The sequence below is a fragment of the Coenobita brevimanus genome, chromosome 42 (assembly GCF_032717465.1).
Source record: "Coenobita brevimanus isolate Jiangsu-jjx chromosome 42, ASM3271746v2, whole genome shotgun sequence".
Lineage (NCBI taxonomy): Eukaryota > Metazoa > Arthropoda > Malacostraca > Decapoda > Coenobitidae > Coenobita > Coenobita brevimanus.
Window position 1 is genome coordinate 19,476,891 of NC_136995.1, and position 10,285 is coordinate 19,487,175.

The following is a 10,285-nucleotide window of genomic DNA, read 5'->3' on the forward strand; positions in this document are numbered from 1 at the left end:
ATATGATTAGGAGGGTAATACTTTAATCACCCTCAGAGTTAATCAGTGCACGTGTCATTAGGGCCGATAAAAACTCCAGGTGACCCATTAACATTTTTCCTCCCGATTTCTAATTAACGTAAGGCCGATAAAAAAATCCTCTGGCCTAATTCCTGTGACTGTAGAGACACCAAAGTTATTTTTTGTAGTTTGTATAATAACTTGCTTACAGACGGGTTATTGTGGGTCTGTGAGAGCGAGGGAGAGAGAGAGAGAGAGAGAGAGAGAGTTCATCAGACAGTATAATCAGAGTTTTTTCCTGTCGATACACAACATATAAACGTGCAGCAATATCTCTGTAACGATGAATAACACTTAAAATAGAGCGTCCAATTAGCGAAAAGCCCACTGGATTGCAACCAGCGCTCCACATGGTAACTATTAGTGAGTAATTGATAGTATATGATGCTGTGTAGCCTTCCTGTAAACGCAGGCCTAACAAATCAATTACAGTCTAGATATCGTATTCTGATTCATAACTCTAGCTATTCTCTCTGACTTAGCCTAAAATTGCCGTCTGTCCCTTGAATGCTGAGATACCCATAGATCAACCCTAGAATATGATGCTAGTCGCGTAGAAGTGCTATGGAAAGGATGTGGAGTCATTGCATTGTCTTTTTCTGCAACAGATCAACAGTAAATAGCCTGCAAAAGGACGAAAACCTGGGCCAAGTTAAAGTAAAAGAACTATACCGGTGTTAAATCATACCTAACGTTATCGCCCATCCACCAGCATATACAGCCACGTAAATCGTCTTTGTTAAGCTGGTAATTAAGGCATATTTTTAAAAAAATTTTACTTGTGCTGTTACTAATCGCCCATCCCAGTGCTGAGATAACCGGACTCATTGGTTTGTTCCTTGCCGAGTGTTAGACAATAATCCTTGCTAAAGTAAAGGTGGAAAAACTGGAATTGGGGTAAGTAACTATAGCAGATATTTATGGTGTTGGCCTTGTACATTCTATTCCCATGCTTTCTGTAGTCTGCAACAGGGCACAGAGAATAATTAGGGAAGATTACCCCCTGCAACTTGATTATCCTCCTTTTACCTGAACTTGGCCCAGATTTTCGTCCCTCTGCAACTTATTTCACGTGGATCAGTAGGAGAATAATACAGTACTGGGGCTATACATATCCTTCCCATAGCACTTCGTGACTAGCATCATGTTCATTTGTTAGTTTATTGTTACAACTTAGCCTTGAAGGTGTAGAGAGGGCAATATTAGGCCAAGTTAAAGTGCCAGGAGTATAGCAACTTAATAATTTGTTAAAATGTTACAAATAAAGTATAAAACCAATCAAAAAGATTACCACAATGCCTCCACAAACGTACATGTAACGGACAATACGAAGAAATTATATTTATTTTGGTGATTTTAGCTGATTTACGGCAAGGTTGGCGTAATGGGAAGCAAGGGAGGCGAGACACAAGTCATTTTATGCTTTACTTAGTCACTTACTGCATACAACGTCCACAACTTAAACCTGAGACATTCGCTGCGGGATTTATGTGTTTTTTGTTGGCGTCTGAGGTGTGTTCAGTTGCCCAGTGGGACTGATATTATTCATTATGCGCTGTTTGTACCGAAGGAAGGGAAATACAGTAATTAAGATGATGTGCTCTCTCTCTCTCTCTCTCTCTCTCTCTCTCTCTCTCTCTCTCTCTCTCTCTCGCAATCTTCTTCCATCATCCGGTCATGGCACTGATCTCACCCGCGCCCATCTTTACCGCCGTGGTGAGCGATAAAGAAAGTGGTGAGGGGGAGAGAGAGAGGGAGAGTGAAAGAGGTATGTGTCACCCGTCTCATCAGTAACCTCTCTCCCTCTGTCCCTCCCTCCCTCCCTCCCTGACCTTCTTTCCTTTTCTTTCTCTCACCTTCCCTCTCCATTCTTACACTCTTATCATCGTAATATTTTCTTGCCTAGAAAATATGCACAAAGGCTGAGAGAGAGAGAGAGAGAGAGAGAGTCTGTCAGTCTGTCTGTCAGTACGTGCCTACCTGCCTACCTACCTATCTTAATAAAATTATCCATAGCATTAAAAAATTTTCCCTCTCAACGCAAATCAGTCAAAAGAACAAAAACCAAACACAGTTTCTTTTGAACCTCTTAGAAGACACACTTGGTTTGAAAGACTGGAGACCATAGGCAGGGAGAAAGATGAACTGAGGGAGACTGTTCCATTGACAACTACAGTTCTTTCATCTTAACTCGACCAAGGTTTTTCTTTTCCATTTGCAGTTTATTTCGCGTAGCTCATTGGTTGAAGAAAGAAGAGTGGAACAGGCTGGATGGTGATGGAAAGAGGAGTGGAACAGGGTGGAAGGTGATAAAAAAAGGGGTGGAACAGGCTAGAAGATGATGGAAAGGAGGGTGGAACAGATGGAAACAGGGGTGGAACAGGCTGGAAGGTGATGGAAAGAGGAGTGGAACAGGGTGGAAGGTAATGGAAAGAGAGATGGAACAGACTGGAAGGTGATGGAAAGAGGGGTGGAACAGGGTGGAAGATGATGGAAAGAGGGATGGAACAGGGTGGAAGGTGATGGAAAGAGGGGTGGAACAGACTGAAAGGTGATGGAAAGAGGGGTGGAACAGTGTGAAAGTTGATGGAAAGAGGGGTGGAACAGACTGAAAGGTGAAGGAAAGAGGGGTGGAACAATGTGAAAGTTGATGGAAAAAGAGGTGGAACAGACTGAAAGGTGATGGAAAGAGGGGTGGAACAGGGTGGAAGGTGCTGGAAATAGGGGTGAAACAGACTGAAAGGGGGTGGAAAGAGGGGTGGAACAGGGTGGAAGGTGATGGAAGAGGGGTGGAACAGACTGAAAGATGTTGGAAACAGGGGCGAAACAGGCTGGAAGTGGCATCATAAAAATGTTGATGTGGGGCAGGAAAGGCACAAAACCCATGCATTTTGATTTCTGTGAGACGCGTGTGAGTTGGATATTGGAGCTATACCCATTTTATCCTGATGTAACCTGAAATTGCGATGTGTCTATACTGAATGCTGAATTGTAGCAATAGATTAACTCTAGAATATGATGCTAGTTACGAAGAAATGCTGTGTAAATGATATAAGGCCGTAGTATTATCTCTTTTTTTTTTTAGAGAGAGAGAGAGAGAGAGAGAGAGAGAGAGTCGCGTAAAATAAGCTGTGAATGCACGAAAATTTGCGCCCGGTTAAAGGACTAAATTTGGTCTTGTTCCTTGTGAGGCAATGAATGCAGGAGGTTTTGTTTTCATCCTTTACTGTCTGTCTGTCTGTCTGTCTGTCTGTCTGTCTGTTCACCAGGTTAGCGACGGAAAAATCTAATGGGGTAATAAGTAGGGAAATTTTTGAAGTACCAACTTATCCAGAAATGATTATATTTTGGTGAAGTGAAAGTAGGTCTAAGTATTACAAAACTACCGTCATGCTTTCAGTACAATGTCTCATGTCACCTGGTAAATACAGGTGTACGGATGGGGTTACATGTCCTTGTTCCGACGGTGTTTGGCGTACTGTCATCCCTCATCTTCATACATTTTAGAATATATGCAGGAGGATGGGGATGAGGTGGAGCGGTGGCGTGGAGAGATATGAAAGAGGGGGTGTCAGTTGGAGGGAAGGCAGCGAAATGGCAGAGGGCAGGGCGACCTGGAGATGATTTGTTTATGGCCACCCCTTACGGGATTAAGACGTCTGGCAAGAGAGAGAGAGAGAGAGAGAGAGAGAAAGAGAGAGAGAGATTTTATTCTTGTAAATATATAGAATCAACAAAAACCGCATACGTTCAATCGCATATGCATTAAATCCACTCACGTATTCAAAGGCCACCATAAATCCTGGCTGGCAGTCGTAAAAGCACTGAACTTTTGTGTACCCGTGTTTACTTATGCAAGGTTCATAGACTTTGGGAAAACGTGACGATGTTTTTGGGTTAACGCGGCGCAGCAGGGAAGTGTTGGATACAAGATATTCTCTCGCCTTAAGGAGCTTGTGTGGGATCTAGAAACATCCATCTGCCCGCTACGAGACGAGAATTATTAAAGTGTTGATGCAGTTAGAACAAAGTAAGCAGATACAAGAAATGAAATCCGTCGTAATAAATTAAGTGCAAAACAGAAAGGACTGCAGTATTAAAAATTATTAAAAATTCACAGAAAAAGGAGTTAATACACAAAGAAGAAAAGAAGCAAACACAACTCCAGCGAACAAAGGGAAATGAAAGAACCGTAAATCAGCGAAAAGGAAAAGTTATAAAAGGGAGAAATGAGGAAGGATAATAGCGTTAAGTGCAAAGACGTCTGGAAAACAAAGAATAAATAAAATGAGCAAAGAAGAAAGAAGTTAAAAAAAGACAGTTTACAGAAAAATAATGAAGGGAAGAGAATGGAGTAGGCTACGAATGAAGGAGGAAAAAAGTGTTGGAGCAAAAACGCTGAGAAAAGAAAGAATAACACAGTATCAAAGGGAAAATGGGTCAAAAGAGAATATTTGTGAGGAAGGGGGGAAAGAAAGAGATGAAAGGGATGGAGGTGAAAAAGGTGGTGGGGGAAACGATGAAGAGGACAGGCGGGAAAAGGGCAGGGCGGGGGCAGCTGACTTATTGGGGGGGGGGGGATGGGGGTGGAGAGGAGAGAAGAAAGGGAAATAGGAGAGGAAGAGACGGAGAAGAACAGAGGGATGGAGGACAATGGAGTCGAGAGAGAGAGAGAGAGAGAGAGTCCATAACTGTGTCATTCACTCACTCACTCACTCAGGATACAGTCTAAGCTGCAACCGTGTAGTCTTGTGTGTCACACTTACAAGATGGTATTGCGTGGTGGAGGGTACTGGTGGTGTGTCTGGCATACGTATGGGGCGTGTCTGGAATGTGTCTGAGGTGTGTGGTGTACTGTACATCTGGGCGTGTGTCTGGTTTGTGTGTGGGGTGTGTTTGAGGAGTGTGTCCAAAGATGCCCCTTGGGATGTGTTGTGGATTCGATTGGAGTGAGTGCGGCTACCAAAGGTGTCCTGAGGCTTGTATCATTACCATCATAAGCACCACTTGCCCCTCCTGCTTCCTGCTTCCATATCATCATCATCATCATAACCACCACTTGCCCCTCCTGCTTCCTGCTTCCACATCATCATCATCATCATCATCATCATTATCATCATCATCGTCATCATCATCATCATCATCATCATCATCATCATCATCATCATCTCTCCGGTCTCCTACCCCCAGATTACCTCCTATTTAAAATTCTTACTTAAGCCTTCTCAAGTTGTGTGTAATATTATACTTGTGAAGTTGGCAAAGTTTTGGTGTGAATCATCTCTTATTTATTATCCACCTCCCTCATCTGTGCTTTATTACCGTCATTGTTATTTATACATTTATTGCGTCTATACTGTTTTTTATTGCATCAGTTTCGCTGTACCTTTCCGCCCTCCTTCACCTGGTTCATATTTTAACCGTTGTTGGTCCCTCTTTTCGTTCTCTCTTCTTTAAACTTGATTTCACTTGTCTTCCACCTTCCCGCTTCCGCGGTCTCTCTCTCTCTCTCTCTCTCTCTCTCTCTCTCTCTCTCTCTCTCTCTCTCTCTCCCACTTCATTACCTCCGCCCTCGCCATCGCGTTAACCTTTTCTTTACTTGGTCAGTTTTACGAGGGAATGAGAAAAGAGGGAGGGGAAGGGAGATAAGGAGAGAGAGAGAGAGAGAGAGAGAGAGAGAGAGAGAGAGAGAGAGAGAGAGAGAGGGAGAGAGACATAGATAAGCCAGACTAAGCCTGTGCCATTACCGTGGTGGAGAAAACACTGGAGGTAATCTGCTCACTGGAGAAAGGTCTTTCCACATGGGGTTGAAGATTAGTGTAAGAGTCAATAGGGATCTAGAGAGAAAAAAGGTGAGGAATGGAGGGCCGCCAGACTGATGGAGGAGAGGAACAGAGAGGTTGTAGTCCCTGGTTTATATGTAAACCCAGTGGGCTGCAGGCTGAAGTTTACCGTCCGTTTATACTATTGCCACCACATGAAGGCGTCTCTCTCCAGCGCCACGATCATGAGGTAAATTATGATTCTTAAAATGTTATATAAGCTTATTGATTGCACTAAAAATGGAACGTCGAGAACTCTGGGCCCCAAGCCATACTTCATGACAGGGTTCATTGTGGGTTGAAATGAGACCAAAGATAAACTAAGTCGACCCCATGTGATCTTGACCTTTGACCCCGTGCTCTTGCTGACCTAATCAGTTCATCGTTCCTTCATACTGTAACTCTGACAAAAGTTTGGTCGAAATCCGTCGCGGGATTCAGGAGATATCGCGTCTATCGTCTAAGGCGACCCCATATGATTTTGACCCTTGACCCCTTGACCTTGATGACCTAAACAGTTCATCATCTCATACTGCATCACTGACAAAAGTTTGGTCCGTCGGGTTCAGGAGATATCGTGACCAGAAAAGTGTTATGGACGCACTGCCCCACGCACGCACGGACAGACCAATCACTAAATGCCTCCTCCACCACAGGGGGGCGGAGTCATAATAATTCTATAAGGCCAACCTGTAGCTGCCAGAATTTTAGTTTTGGTAACCCTTCCTTCACACGTGCTTGGTATTAGGCGACAGGGAAGTGAGGTAGGCAGCACACTCAGTCCATTGTGTTCAGGCCAACTCACATTCAGGTAACATTAACCTTTTTTCTCCTATATCCCAGCTCTTCTGTTACTGTCACACATCCAACCGTAAGTCAGTGATGAGATGTAATTCCAAGACATCCTTGATTTAAGCTGACGTTGATGTCATTACCTATCACAACCTGGTCTCTTTCTCTCTCTCTCTCTCTCTCACACACACACACAACGTGACCTTAAATCCCTCTAAGAGCGAATTCGTGTCAGCCGGATTCCTCCCTGGTTTGTTGTTGTGGCTCAGGTAATGACAGGGAGGTGGAAGGAGGAAGAAAGGGAGCGAAAGGAGAGGAAAGAAATACGGTAGACAGAAGACGAGAAGGGAATAAAAGGAGGTAACCGAGGGAAAGGAGGAGGGAAAGAAGGAAAGGAGGGTAGGGTAGACGAAATACGAGAAGGGAAGAAAAGGACGGGAAAGGAGGGGAATGGAAAGAGAAAGGAAAAGAGAAAAAGAAGGTAGATAGAATACGAGAAGGGAAGGTATAATAAGGAAATTAAATACTAAAAGTACGTGAAAGGAAAGTATAATAAGGATAACGAATAAAAATACGAGAAGGGAAGGTATAATAAGGAAATTCAATGCTAAGAGTACGAGAAGGGAAGGTGTAATAAGGAAAATGAATAAAAATACGAGAAGGGAAGACACTAACGAGTCACCCACAATCTGCCAAGGCATGTTCTAAGATGGAGGATCATACTTCCGAACCCGTAGTCTCGTCCGAATAGGAAGGTCCCTAACACCTCTTCCTTAGCGATTTATTTTTGGGATATGACTGGTTAATATCGTGTGTATGTAGAGTATGAAGATATTAGAATGTTTTAAGCAAGACAGAAGAGGACGACATGGTGCAATAAGTAAATAAATCACTTAGGAAGAGGTGCCAGGGAGCTTCCGGAACTGTCTTACCAGAGAGGAACACTGGCCCTGGAGACATGGAAGAGGTGTCAGGGAGCTTCAGGAACTTCCTTAACCGAGAAGAACGCTGGCCCTGGAGACATGGAAGAGGTGTCAGGGACCTTCCGGAACTTCCTTAACTGAGAAGAACGCTGGCCCTGGAGACATGGAAGAGGTGTCAGGGAGCTTCCGGAACTTCCTTAACCGAGAAGAACGCTGGCCCTGGAGACATGGAAGAGGTGTCAGGGAGCTTCCGGAACTTCCTTAACCGAGAAGAACGCTGGCCCTGGAGACATGGAAGAGGTGTCAGGGAGCTTCCGGAACTTCCTTAACCGAGAAGAACGCTGGCCCTGGAGACATGGAAGAGGTGTCAGGGAGCTTCCGGAACTTCCTTAACCGTGAAGAACGCTGGCCCTGGAGACATGGAAGAGGTGTCAGGGAGCTTCCGGAACTTCCTTAACCGAGAAGAACGCTGGCCCTGGAGACATGGAAGAGGTGTCAGGGAGCTTCCAGAACTTCCTTAACCGAGAAGAACGCTGGCCCTGGAGACATGGTTCAGGCAGCAGTTTTACGGTCACTTTTGTCTTGTGAAGAGAGGTTGAGGATGCAACTGCTCAGTCGGTAGAGAAGTGGTCTGCAGTCCTAACAGACCCAGATTAAAATCCCCGCTGGGGCAGGGAACAGTTTAAGGATCTGAATTTCATAAAATCAGACTTTACTGATCTACCAGAAGACCCGCCGACATGTCATAAATATACCCCCGCTAATACCAATACACCAGTCCAGTGTGAGACAGCCCTAGCATGTATTCAATATGGATGGTTGGTGTTAGCGCCGAAGTTGTGACATGTAGAGGTGCATGGTATGTAGGACTACTGGGCCTTGGAAGTAGGCTGTGAAGCCTATGCCCAGAGTCGGACACATAAAAAAAAAAAAAAAATTGTTGTTCAAAGTGCTGGGAATGATGTCTGATATTTCCAGAGAAGGAGAGAGACTTGCCACAGTCATTTATGGCAACATTTTCATTAGCCCAGATACACAGGATTCTGCATTTACCTTTAATTATCCTTCCTTGATTAATAACTCTTAAATAGGTGAAGGATCTGATCGTGCCTGTTTGTATATGCATCATCCAGTCTAAAGACAAATACGACTTAGTCTACCTGTAAACAGTTTGGTTGACAAAAACAGGCTGTTCATTCATTTTAAGTTTCCTAACATCCTAATCCCAACCATCAAAAGTTAACAAACAAATGAAAATGAAACAAACCTACACAATCACCAGCCCACCAGCTCCATTAATAATTTCCTCCTACAAATATTTCCACAGGTACGGTATGATGTAAAGCCCACAGTCCTTTTAAAATCAACACTCTATTTTTCACCATTACACCGAGTCAAGTTGGTGTTCAAGACTTTCAGTGGGTTTTATATCGTCACACCGACTTACTATGATCTTCAAGACTCATTTTTTTTTTTTTTTTAATCTTCACACCGACCTACTGTGATGTTCAAGACTTTCACTGGGTTTTATATCTTCACATCGACTTACTATCATGTTCAAGACTTTCAGTGGGTTTTATATCATCGCCATCACACCAAGTCACTACGATATTCAAGACTTTCACTTGATTTTATGTCTTCACCATCACGCTGACTCACGATATTCAACACTTTCACTGGGTTTTATATCATCACATTGACTCGCTACAACATTCAACACTTCCACTGGGTTTTCTATCATCACATCAACTCGCTACAATATTCAACACTTCCACTGGGTTTTTTATTATCACATTGACTCGCTACAACATTCAACACTTTCACTGGGTTTTATATCATCACATCGACTCGCTACAATATTCAACACTTTCACTGGGTTTTATATCATCACATCGACTCGCTACAATATTCAACACTTTCACTGGGTGTTATATCATCACACCGACTCGCTACAATATTCAACACTTTCACTGGGTTTTATATCATCACATCGACTCGCTACAATATTCAACACTTTCACTGGGTTTTATATCATCACATCGACTCGCTACAATATTCAACACTTTCACTGGGTTTTATATCATCACATCGACTCGCTACAATATTCAACACTTTCACTGGGTTTTCTATCATCACATCGACTCGCTACAATATTCAACACTTTCACTGGGTTTTCTATCATCACATTGACTCGCTACAATATTCAACACTTTCACTGGGTTTTCTATCATCACATTGACTCGCCACAATATTCAACACTTTCACTGGGTTTTCTATCATCACACTGACCAGCTACAATATTCAACACTTTCACTGGGGAATGCTCCAGGCACCAGCTACTGCCTTTCCAGTAACCCTAATAATATATTCATATTAACGGGTTACATAATCAGAAATACAGTAGTCCTAAAAATGTAGTCATATTTTCTTCGACTTAATCCGAAATCCTTAGGGTATTTGAAGTGATGTGGAAGACAAACAAGCCGTCGTTGTTGGAACGGTTGGCAGCCTTGATCTGCAGCCCCGACCCTGCCAGACAGGTGAATTGTTTTATTTTCATGAAAGTTATTCGATGGACAGTACGTTGTCAAGTGATAATTATTAATGGGTTATCATCAAGGACAATTGATAGTGGAACACAGTAGTGACTGCATAGTGTGTTGATGTGCTTAGGCAAGACAGGGCAGA